Source organism: Hypanus sabinus, chromosome X2 (genome assembly GCF_030144855.1).
Source record: "Hypanus sabinus isolate sHypSab1 chromosome X2, sHypSab1.hap1, whole genome shotgun sequence".
NCBI classification, from domain to species: Eukaryota; Metazoa; Chordata; class Chondrichthyes; order Myliobatiformes; family Dasyatidae; genus Hypanus; species Hypanus sabinus.
Window position 1 is genome coordinate 10,052,493 of NC_082739.1, and position 16,872 is coordinate 10,069,364.

General features: G+C 44.2%; 1 long non-coding RNA gene across 1 annotated transcript in view; it reads right to left on the reverse strand.

The window, feature by feature from the left end:
- The window catches only part of LOC132385140 (uncharacterized), a 43,534-nt gene extending 26,685 nt beyond the window's left edge, over positions 1 to 16,849 (reverse strand). Inside the window, exon 1 of the long non-coding RNA XR_009509093.1 lies at positions 16,767 to 16,849. This is a non-coding gene — a long non-coding RNA (uncharacterized LOC132385140). The remainder of the gene's footprint in view (positions 1 to 16,766) is intronic.
- Between the last annotated feature and the right edge of the window lie 23 nt (positions 16,850 to 16,872).

Here is a 16,872-nt window from a genome sequence, read left to right on the forward strand (position 1 = left end):
ATATCACAAAAAGACAAAATAAAAAGGAACTGAACAGAATTAATATAAACTGAATACCTGAAATGAGGAAAATAATTCTGCAGAAGGATTATAAATATGTAAGACTAGGTGGTTTCCATCACAAGAATTTAAAGTGGGGGGGGGGGGGATCAGTGAGAATATGGCCTTAACTATAATTTTCAATCATGTCTTCTGGAATGAGATGATATATTTTGCTACAGGAAGATTGAGCTGCAGCAATATTAACTAAATAACTAAATGGAACAATTTAAAGGGATTTAATTTAATACAACTTAATATAATTTAATACAACTAATCCCTCTCTCCTTTTTCTTTGTAGCCCTATAACTTCAAAGTTCAAAGTAAATTTATTATCAAAGTACAGATATGTCACCATAGACAAACCTGAGATTTATTTTCTTGCTGACAATCACTGAAAATACAATAAACAGGATAGAATCAATGAAAGACCACACTCAACAGGACAGCCAACAACCAATATGCAAAAAAATATTACAAACTGTGCAAATACAAAAAGAAAGGGAAGAAAAAGTAATATTATTATTAATAATACTAATAATAAATAAATAAACAATAAATATCAAGAACATAAGATGAAGAATCCTTGAAAGTGAGTCCAGTTCAGTGATGGGGCGAGTGAAGTTATCCCCTCTGGTTGCAGAGCCTGATGGTTGAAGGGTAATAACTGTTCCTGAACCCGGTGGTGTGAATCCTAAGGTTCCTGTACCTTCTTCTTGATGGCAGCAGTGAAAAGAGAGCATAACCTGGGTGATGGGGGACCTTGATAATACTGCTTTCCTGCAACAGCGCTCCGTGTAGATGTGCTCAGTGGTGGGGAGGGCTTTACCAATGATGGACTGGGCCATATCCACTACTTTTTGTTGTATTTTCCATTCAAGGGCATTGGTGTTTCCATACAGACTGTGATGCAACCAGTCAATATACTCTCCGCCACATATCTATAGAAGTTTGTCAAAGTTTTAGCTGAGACACTGAATCTTCACAAACTTCTAAGAAAGTAGAGATGCTGCTGTGCTTTCTTTGTAATAGCACTTATGTGCTGGGCCCAGGACAGATCCTCTGAAATGATAACATTGATGAATTTAAAGTTGCTGACCCTCTCCATGTCTGATCCCTCAATGAGGACTGGCTTGTGAACCTTCGGTTTCCTATTCCTAAAATCAATGATCATCTCCTTAGTCTTGCTGACATTGAGTGAGAGATTGTTGTTGTGGAACCAGGCAGCCAGATGTTTAGTCTCCCTCGTATATGTTGATTTGTCATCACTCTTGATTTGGCCGAAGACAGTGGTGCCATCGGTAAAGTTAAATATGGCATTGGAGCTGTGCTTAGCCTCACAGTCATAAGTATAAAACAAGTAGAGCAGGGACTAAGCACATGAGATTGTGGTGGAGATGTTGTTGCCATTCCAAACTTACTGGGGTCTGCAAGTGAGGAAATCAAAGATCCAGTTACACAGTGAGGCCTAGGACTTGAAGCTTATTGATTAGCTTTGAGGGGATGATAGTACTGAATGCTGAGCTGTAGTTAATGAAGAGCATCCTAATGCATGCATCTTCACTGTATTCCAAGGTTGAGTGAAGGGTCAATGAAATGGTTTCTGCTGTTGACCTGTTGTGATGGCAGGCAAATTGGAGGGAATCCAAGTTGCTTCTCAGGGAGGAGTTCATATGTTTCATCACCAAACTCTCAAAGCACTTCATCACAGTGGATGTAAGTATGATACTGGATGATAGTCATTGAGGCAGGTTCCCACGTTCTTCTTAGGCACTGATATAATTGAAGCCTACTTGAAGCAGGTTCGAACTTCAGATTACTGAAGTGAGAGATTAAAGATATCAGTAAACATTCAATAACTTTGTTTCTTTTCCGATATTTAGTCAATTCTCTTGTGAAGTTACTACTTAACGTACTGGGAAAAAAGTCAATCGGACTAGGAAACAATTTTGCCTTATTTACTTTACCAAAATAACACTTGTCATTTTGAGTTAGTTCCTCTTTTAAATTTCCTCATAAGTATCTCTCCAATGAGAAGTTTGAAGATAAAGGCTGTTAAACAAATTAATAGTTATGGTCCTAAACTTTATAAATACAGAATTGAACACAAAAGAAAGAAATCTATAAAAGGAAACACTTACCAGACCTAAGTTGTAATATTGGGTTTTGCTTAGGACAGCACATTTTAAGAGGTATGCCTTGAAAAACTACAGAAAAATACCAGAATAGGACCAGTGATGAAGGACCTCAGTTATGTGGAAAGCCTGGAGTAGCCAATATTGGTTACATATGTTCAAAAGGCTTTTCAGGGCCTAAAGCAACAGTGAATCAGGGACAGGAATTCAATGACTGATCAATATCACATCTGCAAGTGCTTGTATTTTTATAGTACCATTAACACTCTTAAATATTCCAAGGTGCTTCACTGGAGTTCAATTAAAAGAATAAATTTGGCAGTGAGCCATGTAGGGAAATGTTCTAACAGCTGACCAACAGATTGGTCAGAGAAGTAGATTTTAAGAGGCATCCTAAAGGAGGAGGAGAGACATAGAGTAGAATGACTTGGGAGGTGGGGGGGGGTGGAATTCCAAATTGTTAGATGTACATAGCTGAAGACATGCGACAGGTAGAAAGTAATTAAGGTTGGAAATATTCAAGTGATCAGAATATCAAAGAGATCTTGTTTTGTTACAACGAAAGGAATTGAAAACAAGGATGAGTACTGTCAGAGGTCAGTATAGGCAAAAACCCGACAGGTTGAACAGTGTTTAGTGCAAGAATTGAATTGAATTGAATTGATTTTTATTACATCCTTCACATGCGTGAGGAGTAAAAATCTTTACGTTATGTCTCCGTCTGAATACGCAATGTGCAATCATAGTAATTTGTAATAAATAGTATGTACAATAGGACAGTCAATATAGCATAGAAATACAATCTTATCAACATGAATTAATCAGTCTGATGGCCTGGTGGAAGAAGCTGTCCTGGAGCCTGTTGATCTGGCTTTTATACTGCGATAGCGTTCCCGGATGGTAGCAGCTGGAACAATTCGTGGTTAAAGTGACTTGGGTCCCCAATGATTCTTTGAGCCATTTTTATGTACCTGTCTCTGTAAATGTCCTGAATAGTGGGAAGTTCACATCTACAGATGCCCTGGGCTGTCCGTACCACTCTCTGCAGGGTCCTGTGATTGAGGGAGGTACAGTTCCCATACTAGGGAGTGATGCAGCCAGTTAGGATACTCTCAACTGTGCCCCTGCAGAAAGTCCTTAGGATTTGGGGATTCATACCAAACTTCTTCAACCGCCTGAGGTGAAAGAGGCGCTGTTGTGCTTTTTTCACCACACAGCTGGTATGTACAGACCATGAGAGATCCTCGGTGATGTGCATGCCGAGGAACTTAAAGCTGTTTACCCTCTCAACCCCAGATCCTATGATGTCATAGGAGTTAGGCTGTCTCCATGGCTCCTGTACACTATCAGCTCCTTTGTTTTTGCGACATTGAGGGAGAGGGTGTCAGGGTGATGACTTCTTCCTATTATTTTTTGATAAGGCCAATTGACGTAGTATTGTCAGCAAATTTAATTAGCAGATTGGAGCTGTGGGTGGCGACACAGTCATGAGTATACAGCGATAAAGGAGGGGGCTTAGAACACAGCCCTGAGGTGCTCCTGTGTTGAGGGTCAAAGGGGTAGAGGTGAGGATGCCCACTCTTACCAGCTGCTGGAGATCTGACAGGAAGTTCAGGATCCATCTGCACAAGGCAGGTGAAGGCCGAGGTCTCTGAGTTTCTTATCAAGCCTGGAGAGAATTATGGTGTTGAATGCTGAACTCACATAAACATCCTTCTTCTCCAGGTGTGTAAGGACGATATGTAGAGCTGTGGCTATTGAGCCATCTGTCGATTAGTTGTGTCAGTAGGCGAATTGAAGGGGGTCCAGTGTGGGTGGCAGCCTGCTGCAGATGTAGTCCTTGACCAGCCTCTCAAAGCATTTGCTTTTTATTGAGGAGAGTGCGACAGGATGCCAGTTGTTCAGACATGTTACCTTGGTCTTTTTAGGTACAAGAACAATGGTCAATGTTTTGAAGCAGGAGGGTACTCTACACTTGGAGAGGGAGAGATTAAAAATGTCTGTAAACAGAGGGAAGTAGAGTTTAGGAAGAAATCAAGTCCATAGTTAAGTCGTCACCTTTATTGTCATTTCGACCATAACTGCTAGTTCAGTACATAGTAAAAATGAGACAACGTTTTTTCAGGACCACGGTGTTACATGAAACAGTACAAAAACTAGACTGAACTACGTAAAAAGAAAACACAGAGAAAAAAAACAACTACACTAGACTACAGACCTACCCAGAACTGCATAAAGTGCACAAAACAGTGCAGGCATTACAATAAATAATGAACAGGACAATAGGGCAGTAAGGTGTCAGTCCAGGCTCTGGGTATTGAGGAGTCTGATAGCTTGGGGGAAGAAACTGTTACATAGTCTGGTCGTGACAGCCCGAATGCTTCGGTGTCTTTTCCCAGCCGGCAGGAAGGAGAAGAATTTGTATAAGGGAAGAGAGACCCCGATGATCTTCTCAGCTGACCTCACTATACGCTGTAGGGTCTTGTGATCCGAGATGGTGCAATTTCCGAACCAGGCAGTGATGCAGCTTCTCAGGATGCTCTCAATACAACCCCTGTAAAATGTGATGAGGATAGGGGGTGGGAGATGGACTTTCCTCAACCTTCGCAGAAAGTAGACGCTGCTGGGTTTTCTTTGCTATGGAGCTGGAGTTGAGGGACCAGGTGAGATTCTCTGCTAGGTGTACACCAAGAAATTTGGTGCTCTTAATGATCTCTTCTGAGGAGCTGTCGATGTTCAGCAAGGAGTGGTCGCCCCATGCCCTCCTGAAGTTAACAACCATCTCTTTTGTTTTGTTCACATTCAGAGACAGGTTGTTGGCCGCTGCACCTCCTCTCTGTAAGCTGACTCATCGGTCTTGCTGAAGAGACACACCACAGTTGTGTCATCGGTGAACTTGATGATGTGGTTCGAGCTGTGTGTTGCAGCACAGTCGTGGGTCAGCAGAGTGAACAGCAGTGGACTGAGCACACAGCCCTGGGGGGGGCCCCTGTGCTCAGTGTGATGATGTTGGAGATGCTGCTCCTGATCCAGACTGACTGAGGTCTCCCAGTAAGAAAGTCTAGCATCCAGTTGCAGAGGGAGGTGTTTAGGCCCAGTAGGCTCAGTTTTCCAATCAGTTTCCGAGGGATGATTGTGTTGAATGCTGAACTGAAGTATATGAACAGGATTCAAACGTATGTGTCTTTTTTGTCCAGGTGGGTTAGGGCCAGATGGAGGGTGATGGCAATGGCGACATCTGTTGAGCGGTTGGGATGGTACGCAAACTGCAGGGGGCCAAAGATACGATGAGACTATAGCGATGTGCTACACACAGAGCTAGAAATAATGACACGCAGTCTGTAAGTTGCACTCGAGACTGTTTTTTTTAAACTTCGCAGCACTTGCTTTTACGTAGTTCTGTTCCCACCCTCTCTGGGTGGAAATGACGTCAGGGGTGCATTACAAAAGTCTCTTCTCGCACGCGGGCTTTCTCCCCTTGCTGGTGAAGAAGGCCCAGTGCCATTTTGGGGCTGGCCTCTCTGCCGACGCGCGCGCCATTTCAAATACAAACTTATAGTTCTGCAGGCCTTTGGGTATGCAGGTCGGGATCCGTCCATGCTGTGAAGTTGGTAATGGGGGCCAGGTTGCCAAGCCTTTCACGTAGTCTGTTCCGGACTGCTGCGGGTTCTTCCTCTTGCCCCCTTGGGGCTAGTATGAACTCTCCTGGGATGGCCAGGGGTGCGCCGTACACCAGTTCGGCCGACGAGGTGTGCAGATCCTCTTTGGGCACTGTGCAGATTCCAAGCAGGACCCAGGGAAGCTCGTCCACCCAGTTAGGCCATTTCAGGCGGGTCATGAGAGCCGACTTCAAGTGACGGTGGAAATGTCCCACTAGTCTGTTCGACTGTGGGTGGTAAGCAGTGTGTGGTATAGCTTGTTCCCAACAAGCTGGCCACAGTCGACCACAGGCTGGAGGTGAACTGGGCGCCTCTGTCGGAGGTAATGTGGGCCGTGCTACCCAGGTTACAAGCAGCGCTCGGGCGCAGGAATCGGCGGTGGCGTCAGTGAGCGGGACCGACTCTGGTCACTCGTGAACCGGTTTACCATAATTAGGAGGTACCGCACTCCTCGCGACACTGGCAGGGGCCCCACGATATCCACATGAATGTGGTCGAACCTCCCGCGAGTGGGTTCAAACTGCTGCGGCAGGGCTTTGGTGTGCCACTGCACCTTGGCTGTTTGGCACTGCGTGCACGTTTTGACCCATTCGCTGTCCTGTTTGCGAAGTCCGTGCCACATGAACTTGCTGGAGACCATCCGGACGGTTGTCCTGATAGATGGGTGCGCCAAGCCGTGTATGGAGATGAAAACTCGCTGCTGCCAGGCTGCTGGGACGATGGAGCGAGGTTGGCCGGTAGCTACGTCACACAGGAGGGTCCTTTCACCTGGTCCTACGAGGAAGTCTTGCAGCTACAAACCCGAGACTGCGGTCCTGTAGCTGGGCATCTTGTCATCTGCCTGCTGTGCTTCCGCCAGTGCTGCATAGTCCATGCCCAGGGACAGGGCCCGGACAGCTGGTCTGGAGAGTGCGTCCGCTATGACGTTATCCTTTCCCGAGACATGCTGGATGTCCGTCGTGTACTTGGAGATGTAGGACAGATGTCGCTGCTGGCGGGCCAACCAGGGATCAGACACCTTCGTGAGCGCAAAGGTCAATGGTTTGTGGTCTGTGAATGTGGTGAATGGCCTGCCTTCTTAGAAGTACCTGAAATGCCGGATTGCCAGATACAGTGCCAACGGCTCCCGGTTGAAGGCATTATACTTGAGTTCGGGTGGCTGTAGGTGCCAGCTGAAAAACGTCAGGGGTTGCCAGCACTCCTTGAGGAGTTGCTCCAGCACCCCATCAACTGCTGTATTGGATGCGTCCACTGTGAGGGCGGTTGGAACGTCTGTTCTGGGGTGCACCAGCATCGTGGTGTCTGCAAAGGCTTCGCTGGCTTTAACGAAAGCGGCCGCGGCCTCTGTGTCCCAAGTAATGTCCTTGTCTTTACCCGACATCAGGGTGTACAAAGGGCACATGATACGGGCTGCTGAGGGGAGGAAACGGTGGTAGAAGTTCACCATACCAAAAAACTCCTGCAGGCCTTTTACTGTGTTTGGGCGGGCGAAGTGGCGTATCGCGTCAACCTTGGTGGGCAGAGGTGTTGCCCTGTCTTTGGTAATCCTGTGGCCCAGGAAGTCGATGGTGTCGAGTCTGAACTGGCAGTTGGCCCGGTTGATCATGAGGCCGAAATCACTCAGGCGGGAGTAGAGCTGGCGGAGGTGGGACAGATACTCCTGACGACTACTGCTGGCTATAAGGATGTCATCCAAGTAGATGAACGCAAAGTCCAGGTCGTGTCTCACCGCGTCCATTAGCCGCTGGAACGTCTGTGTGGCATTCTTCAGGCTGAACGGCATTCAGAGGAATTTGAACAGGCCAAACGGGGTGATGAGTGCAGTTTTGGGGATGTCTTCAGGGTGCACTGGGATTTGATGGTATCCCCGGACGAGGTCTACTTTGGAAAAGATGCTTGTCCCATGCAGGTTTGCTGCAAGGTCCTGTATGTGCGGCACGGGGTAGCGGTCTGGAGTGGTAGCCTTGTTCAGCCTGCGGTTGTCGCCGCATGGTCTCCAGCCCCCGGCTGCTTTGGGCACCATGTGCAGGGGGGAGGCCCATGGGCTGTCGGACCGCTGTACGATCCCCAATTCCATCATACTCTTGAACTCCTCCTTCGCCAGGCGGAGCTTGTCCAGGGGGAGCCTTCGTGCGCGGGCGTGGAGGGTTGGTCCCTTGGTGGGGATGTGGTGCTGTACCCCGTGTCTGGGCATGGCTGCTGTGAACTGCGGTGCCAGAACTGATGGAAAGTCCGCCAGGATTCTGGTAAATTCGTTGTCAGATAGCGAAATGGAGTCCGGGTGTGGGGCCGGCAACTTGGCTTCACCCAGGGAGAATGTCTGGAAAGTCTTGGCATGTACCAGTCTTTTCCCTTGCAAGTCGACCAGCTGGCTGTGAGCTCGCAAGAAGTCCGCCCCCAGGAGTGGTTGGACCACGGCGGCCAGTGTGAAGTCCCACGTGAACCAGCTGGCGCCGAACTGCAGCTGCACTGTGCGGGTGCCGTAGGTCCGTATTGTGCTGTCGTTTGCGGCCCTCAGGGTGGGTCCTGGCTTCCTGTTGCGGGTGTCATACCCCTTTGGGGGCAAGACGCTGATTTCCGCTCCGGTGTTGACCAAGAAGCAGCGTCCCGACTGTTTGTCCCAGACGTACAAGAGGCTGTCCTGGTGGCCAGCCGCCATAGTCATCAGCGGCAGCTGGCCCTGGCCCATGCCCTTGCATGACGGGCGACAATGACGGGCTTTTGTGCCCCACCGCTGGTGGTAGAAACACCACTGTTCACTGGCCTCCTCACTCCTGCCTCTGTGTTGTGTGCGCCCCCCTGCCGGGCCTGGCCTGGTCCGCTGTTGGACGCGTGGCCTGGTAATCTGACTGACAGATGCCACGCTCTCCCTCTTGGCTTTCCACAGCACGTCTGCCCGGGCCGCCACCTTCAGGGGGGTCACTGAAATCTGCGTCGGCTGGCTGCAGATGTATGTCCACGGGTAGCTGCTCTAGGAACGCTTGCTCAAACATGAGGCAGGGCTTGTGACCTCCGGCCAGGGACAGCATCTCGTTCATTAATGCTGATGGCAGCCTGTCTCCCAAACCGTCCAGGTGAAGCAGGCGGGCACCTCGCTCACGCCATGAGAGGCCAAAGGTCCCTATGAGCAGGGCTTTGAATGCTGCATATTTGCCTTCTTCTGGGGTGACTGTATTAAATCCTCAACCTGGGCGGCTGTCTCCTGGTCAAGGGCACTCACCATGTGGTAGTAACACATGGAATCAGAAGATATCTGTCAAATCTGGAACTGGGCGTCTGCTTGGCTAAACCACACGCGTGGTCGCAGCATCCAGAAAGTCGGCAGTTTTAGCGAAACTGCATGAACAGATGAAGGTCATCTTTGGTCCAAATCCTGTTTGGACCGTTGGGGTCACCAATGTAGCAATGTGCTATGCACAGCGCTGAAATAATGACATGCAGTCTGTAAGTTGCACTCGAGACTGTTTTTTTTAAAACTTCGTGGCACTGGCTTTTACGCAGTTCCGTTCTCACCCTCTCTGAGTGGAAATGACATCAGAGGTGCATTACAAAGGTCTCTTCTTGCACGCGGGCTTTCTCCCCTTGCTGGTGAAGAAGAAGGCCCAGCGCCATCTTGGGGCTGACCTCTCTGCCGACGCGCGCGCCATTTTGTGAGCCGGTTGACCTGTGTAGAAAGTGGGTCGCCACAAGACCCTGTGCTATGTGGTGTTGAATGAATGCCAAGTTACCTGATTGTAACACTCAAAGATCATGGATGGAAGCAATAGACAAAATTTTAGCTACACACCTTGGTTTTGTGAAATCTTAGTTTCTTCAAGATAGAATTGTCAGATTCCTGATTTTGGTATTGCTGTTTCTGTGCTTTTAGTGCCCTCTTACTAAGTATTAATTGCATCATTTTCTCTGTACATTAATATTGTGTTCAACCTGCTTCTTTTATATAAAACTTCTATGTATAATAACTTGGAGTGCCTGGCTTCATTAATCTTTGCCTCTGCAAGAAGCTCTGCAACTTCACTTTACTCCCACAGGCTGGAAGGAGTAAGCTCATGGTTCAGTAACTTCATCTTGACAGAATTTTAGAGAACTCAATAAATCACCTCCCCTCACAAAAAAAAACCTTCCAATCTGCATGAGGCAATGATGCCTCATTGTGGCTGATGACCATGCATAAAACTCAGTTAATGAAACTAACCAATTTGTACCTATAATGCAAAGCATTAGTACAATAGACACAGGATTTGTTTATTTCCATTGATTACAAGAGAATGGTAAAGTAGTGGTTAAATTAGTGGACTAGTATTCCAGAGATCAAATCTAAAGATCCAAATACATGACTTCAAATCCAACTGTATCAGGGGAATTTAACTTCAATTAATCAAATAAGCCTCAAATAAGAAGTGATAAAAATAGCAGACTGTAAAAATCTACCTTTTGAAAAAGTCTGGACTATACAACCATTGTTTCTTAAATTCTCACTGAAATGACACACCAAAATGTTACAATCAGGTAACTTGGCATTCATTCGACACCACATAGCACAGCAACACACCATGTGGAGTCTAACCTGTAAATTCTTCACGTGCATCTGTGGACATATGACTAAGAAGACGTCACACATGACTATGAAGCAGCAAAATCATATTCACAGAATTACAACAAAAAATACTCAGATCTTGTTATGTCCTGAATCACTGGCTGGATAGACCAAAATGAAGGCATGTGGGCCTACAACTTGGAGAAAGAACCTACAGAAATATTTCAGTAACAAAGACTTTTAATGATAACAAGGAAACCTACTGCCTATTACTTTCAAGAGAAAATCTGCAGGTGCTGGAAACCCAAGCAACACACACAAAAGGTGGAGGAACTCAGCAGGCCAGGCAGCATCTATAGAAAAGAGTACAGTTGACATTTCAGATTGAAACCCTTCAGCAGCACCTGTGAAGGGTCTTGGCCTGAAAAGTTGACTGTACTCTTTTCCATAGATGCTGCCTGGCCTGCTGAGTTCCTCCAGCATTTTGCGCATCATTGCCTTTTACTTTTATCAATTCTCAGGTAATGAATCAGTATCTGTCCATATTGAAGAGCTCTTGCGAGAACGCTTACAATAGCTAAGGTGCAGAATGTGCTCTTACAGAGTTATTTAAACATCTTTCACCAAGAGTGGCTCAGCAATACTGAATGAGTTGGCTATGTCTTGAAGTTCAATGCTGACGAGATATCCAATACAAAGGAAAAATGTTTTCTTTGCCCTTACTAACTTATCTTATCTATTTGGTAATGGGAAAAATTTCTACCATGCACTCCTTGTGAGGTGATGCTCTGCCAAATATGTGGCATCTATGAAGCACCATGACAGCACCAGAATTATACTCAATCAAAATTTATGTTCTCATGGTTCAGCATATCCCAAATTCTACCATTACAATTGAACCAAGGATAGCTACTGCTTTAACCAGAGTAAAAGTGTATGCTGGGGAAGCATCAGTCATACCCTAAACAGGTAAAGCCATTTTAAAGAACAACTGTATATGCATGCTAAACAACAGAAACATACCACAGAGCTAAGTAATCTCATCACAAACAAATCACATCAAACTCACAGCAGTCAAAAACTGTTGTGGAGAATTAAACAACCAACTGAGATGAAGACACCATAAATATTTCCATCCACAGTGATGACGTAGCCCACTGTATGATTCTTTGGAAGACAAAGCTGCAGAGTTTCAACCATCTTTAGCTAAGTTTTATATTCATTTTGGACTTTCTCTGAGGGTCTGAAGCCAATATTTATATAGTAAGGTTCACTGCACTTCATATCCAGAAATGTCTAACTGCACTGGATACAATCAACTTATTCCAGTACAAGGAGAATACTGTTGTCTACCTGATATTGTGAAAAATTATGTACATCCAGCCTAGAAAAAGGACAAATCCACTCCAGCTAATTAATGGCTTATCATTCTATTCGCATTCACCAGCAAAATGATGGAAGGAGTCAACAACATTGTTATCGAGTGGCATTTACTCACAAACTAGTGACTGGTGCTAAGTTTGGTTTGATGGGCTGAATGGCATAATTCTGCCCCAATGTTTTATGGCCTTATGGTTTTTCCACCCAGATCATGTGAATGCCATTGTTATCCTTTATCAAAGTATAAAGAGAAGAAAAATGAGTTGAAAGTTTCACCATCATCATCTTTGAAACTCTTTGGAAATAAGGTAGCCTCAGCTTACACATAACCAGAAATAGGCATCATTTGGGCATAGGCTAACACAATTGCGCTAACCAAGGTACCAGGCTTGACCATTTCCAACAACACAAAGTCTAATAATTTCCCTATGCCATTCAACAGCATTATTGTTGCCAAGTCCTCCATCATCAGTATCCTGAGACTTACAATAGGTTAGAAACATCAATGGACTATAAATACCATGGTTGCAAGTGCGGACTAAAAGATAGGGAACAGAATCAGAATCAGGTTTATTATCACTGACATAATATGCTGTTTTGCGCAGCAGTACAGTGCAATACTTTTAAAATTACCATAGATTACAATAAGAAATTAGTGCAAAACCTGCAATGCAGTTCTAGTCTATTAACTTCAATAATTTTTCTTTGAACTAGAAAATTTGATTAAAAGAAAGCATTACAGTTAATTTAAATTGACTTTTTTATAAAGCACCTTGAAACTACATATGGCCAAAATTATCTTGGTATCAATAAATAAGTAGTACATAAATAGCAGAGCAAAATAGTGAAGTTGTATTCATGGGTTCATAGGCCATTCCAAAATTTGGTGGCAGAGGGGGAAGAAGCTATTCCTAAAACATTGAGTGTGTCTTCAGGTTCCTGAACGTCCTCCCTGACGGTACTGATTCATTTCTTGATTTATGAAGCTTTTCCATGAGGCATATCAGGAGTATGATGTAATATTTCGGCTCGGCAGGATGAAAGTAACTTCTATAACACTAAAGAAGCTTGGCACTATCTACTGCACAACAACTTGTTTCATTTGCACCCACTTACCAATCTGAATATTCATTATTTCCATAGGTGGCACAAAGAGTTCACAATGTGCGCCATCTGCAAAATGCTCTGCAGCAATTTCTTATTCTGTCCCACCAGGAGTTGTATCTATTCCATAACTCATTCATACTTCCCATGTGCCTCCTTCTTAAATTATTCGAATTCAGTCTATTGAAATTAATAGGATGAAGATCATATTAATGAAATAGGGCTGCCTCCACTGGGATAAAAGCAAATGACCTGATCAATGCGATTCTGTCTCTAACCAGATTAACGACACTGAGTTAGCTCAACCATACTTAACAGAAAGATTGAGAAGTAAAAGTATAGTGCTATTTTTCCTGGGATCCTTGCAGGATTAATGATGAAATAGTTGATGAGCACAGAAGCAAAATTGTCTATGGGAATGGAACAGCAAAAGAAAGTCATAAGATAACATCTTATTCCACCTACCATTCCCATTCCGCTATGTCAATCCACGGCCTCCTCTACTGTCAAGATGAAGCCACACTCAAGTTGGAGGAACAACACCTTATATTCCGTCTGAGTAGCCTCCAACCTGATGGCATGAACATTGATTTCTCTAACTTCCGTTAATGCCCCTCCTCCCCTTCTTACCCTATCCCTATTTATTTATATTATTATTTTTTCCCTTTTTCTCTCACTCTTTCCCTCTCACAATAACTCCTTGCCTGTTCTCCATCTTCCTCTGGTGCTCCCCTCCCCTTCTTTCTTCCAAGGCCTTCCATCCTATGATACTCCCCCCTTCTCTAGCCTGTATCCCTTTTGCCAATCAACTTCCCAGCTCTTAGCTTCATCCCTCCCCCTCATCTTCTCCTATCATTTCGGGTCTCCCCCTCCCCCTTTCAAATCTCTTACTATCTCTTTTTTCTGTTATTCCCGATGAAGGGTCTTGACCCGAAATGTTGACTGTACTTCCTGTTGTGTTCCACCAGCATTTTGTGTGTGTTGCTTGAATTTCCAGCATCTACAGATATTCTCGTGTTTGCAAAAGTAAAATCCTAATTGGTTAAAAGGTGAAACAGAATTCAAAATATCTGTTTATTTGTGGACTGGCCCTGAAAATAATACCAAAAAATTCCAAATACTTCTAAATTGCTCATTAACACTCTCAGAAAGAGGAATATAATGTGTGTGACCTACTATTAAGTTAGTTGGTTCTCACTAATACATTATCAATTACTTTTAAAATTGTGGATTGTGTGACAGAAGAAAAATGGTGACAACATCTCAAAAACACTTTATTTTGTGCAACAGGTAGGCCCAAATGCAGGCTACAATGTTCCACAGGTGCTCTTTATCTTTTATGACATTGGAGCTGTTTCTTGTATCCATTGAAGTGTTGGATTTTGCTGGACAGTTGGCATTTCACAGCAGTGTGAATACGGCTCCGTTACCAAACTGTGCTTTTGATTCTCATTTCATAGTGCCGTTTTGTCTGCTTTGTCAGATGTAGTTCAAGTAAATGCTGTCATATATTAATTCGGGCAACTTTAAATTCAGAGGTCTCAGGACAAGGTTGTTGTTGCTGAAAGATTTAGTCCGCAGTACTGGACCACTGCACTATTGGATACCCCACAGATGACTGCCTTACTGGCAGTTAGAGTAATTAAACATTTTAGCTAAGATGCATATATAGTTCACTGTTTCACATTTCTACTTCTATTTCTCCTCCTTTCTTATTAATCCTCCTACCATTATACTGTACTTCCTTTTCACTACATTCACCATTCTTATGTACTCTCACACACTATCACTGGACACCTTTCTGGATTATCCTACAGGTTCTGTCTGTACTTTCTCCAAAGGTACTACTGGGGAACTTGCCACTGTTTTCGAGTCAGCAAAACCCCATTTACCTGATTTTGTGCTCTCCCTTGCTGGGCTATTCTTGCTAACCTCTTTCATTTTCCAATCATGACGTTCCTTTAAAAATTTACAAATGGGCTATAACTAACCCTCTCCATAGGTACACTCATTTATGAACATAGCCTCTATTATATTTTAGTTTACAGAGGCTGAGGAGCTTGACATCTATCCTTTAATGCTGTCTTCATTGCAGGATGTACTTTCCACCATTGATTCAATGCAAAATGCCAAGGTGGTGGTGTTAGCACCTCGTAAGTCAACTCTCTGCTTCTCTGCAGACACAAGAGATGACAGATGCTGGAATCTGGAGCAACACACAATCTACTGGAGAAACTCAACAGGCTGAGCAGCATCTGTGAGAGAAAAGGGGTTATTGAAATCCTGTATCAGGACCCATGCAATCATAAGTGGGAGAGACTTTTGGAAGCAGTAATCAAAACTCCATAAGTTTTCAGATAGATACAGATAAAGATATGGACCTCGGAGGGGGTAAGGGAGTGCTAAATTAGAGAAAAGCTAATTAAAAGTATTAGACAGGAATTGGAGAGAGTAGATTGGGAATGGCTGTTATTGGGCAAGTCCACATCTGACATGGGAGAGTCATTTAAAGGCCAGCTGATCAGAATTCAAGACCGACATGTTCCTATGAGAAATAAACACAAGAATGGCAAGGTTAAAAACCTTGGACAAAGATAAATATTACAAACTTAATCAAAAAGAAAGCAACTAAAAGGTTTAGGGGGCTGAAATTGGACAGAGCCCTTGAAGACCATGAAGGGAAAAAGGAAACAGGTGATCAGGAGGGCAAACAGTGGCTCCTGAATTGTCCTTGGAAGTCACTACACATCCCAAAATCAAGAGCATAACAAGGCAGAGGGTAGGACGACTTAGGAACAAAGGAAAGAATTTATGGCCAGAGCCATAGAGGAAGTAGGCAGGATACTAAATGAGCACTTCACATCAGTATTCATCAAGGGGAAGGAGATGGAGGACAGCAAAATCAGGGCTGATACACTAATGTACAGAAGAATCTTGGGGTGCAAGTCAATAGCTCCCTCATGCTGGCAACCCAAGTAGATAGTGTGGTAAAGAAGTTATACAGCATACTCAGCAAGTTTAAAGATGATTTTCAAGGAAAGCTGTTTATTACATAGAGAGCAACAGCTGCCTGGAACACAATGTCTGGTGAAGCAGTTGAAGCAGATACAACAGCAATAATTAAGATGCATTTAGACAATGTGCAGACAGATGTGTGGTTTAACTTGGCATCATGTTCTGCACGACAGCATGGGGTGAAGAACCTGTTCCTATGCTGTACTGTACTACGTTCTACGTATATAGTTTCACATTTCTCATTTAGAATCATTGCTTTTATTTAATCAAGTTTGATCACTTGTTTGCTGCACTGAGTATTTTTATCCTTGATGATAGCAATCTCTATTTCTTTTTATGAATTCAACGACCCCTAATTTTTATCATATACTTCTGACAATATAAATCCTACCCTCAATAATTGTCTTGCCTTTGAATTTCATTGCCTTGTTACATTATCCCTGCCCGAAATAAAAACACACTTAAAATGTCTTTATTTTGTTCTCCGACTATTTCTCCCTTCCCTCTCACTTTCACTTCTTTGTGTCCAAACTTGGGAAAACTTTCCTTTCAATCCCTGCAGTCTCAAATGCTGAGATTACTGGTCAATATACAAAGGCAGACAAAATATATACATTCCAAGGTCCTATTAACCAATGACCAACTATTTTCATCTCTTATTTTTGTTTCTGACAAACAGGACACCCAGTGAGAACTTCCCTACCCTTTGAAATAGTGCCTTGGTTCTTTCAGAGACCCATTCGAGGAGCGATTGGGGTGGTGAGGGAATCAATTTGACATCTGTCTCGAAGGTTTTGTGTATAATATTAGAATCCACCAAAATAATATTGGTAAACATTAACTTGTTCAGTTAATTAAAAAAGAGCCTGGCGGGAGTACTGCGCCTGGTACCGATACCTGTCAAGGAAGTCCAGAGAAGCGTTAGCAGGGACGCAGCTCTGCCTCCGGTGGTCATGGTTACAATCACCTGACCTTGTGGCCCAGCTCGACCCGGAGAGGAAAT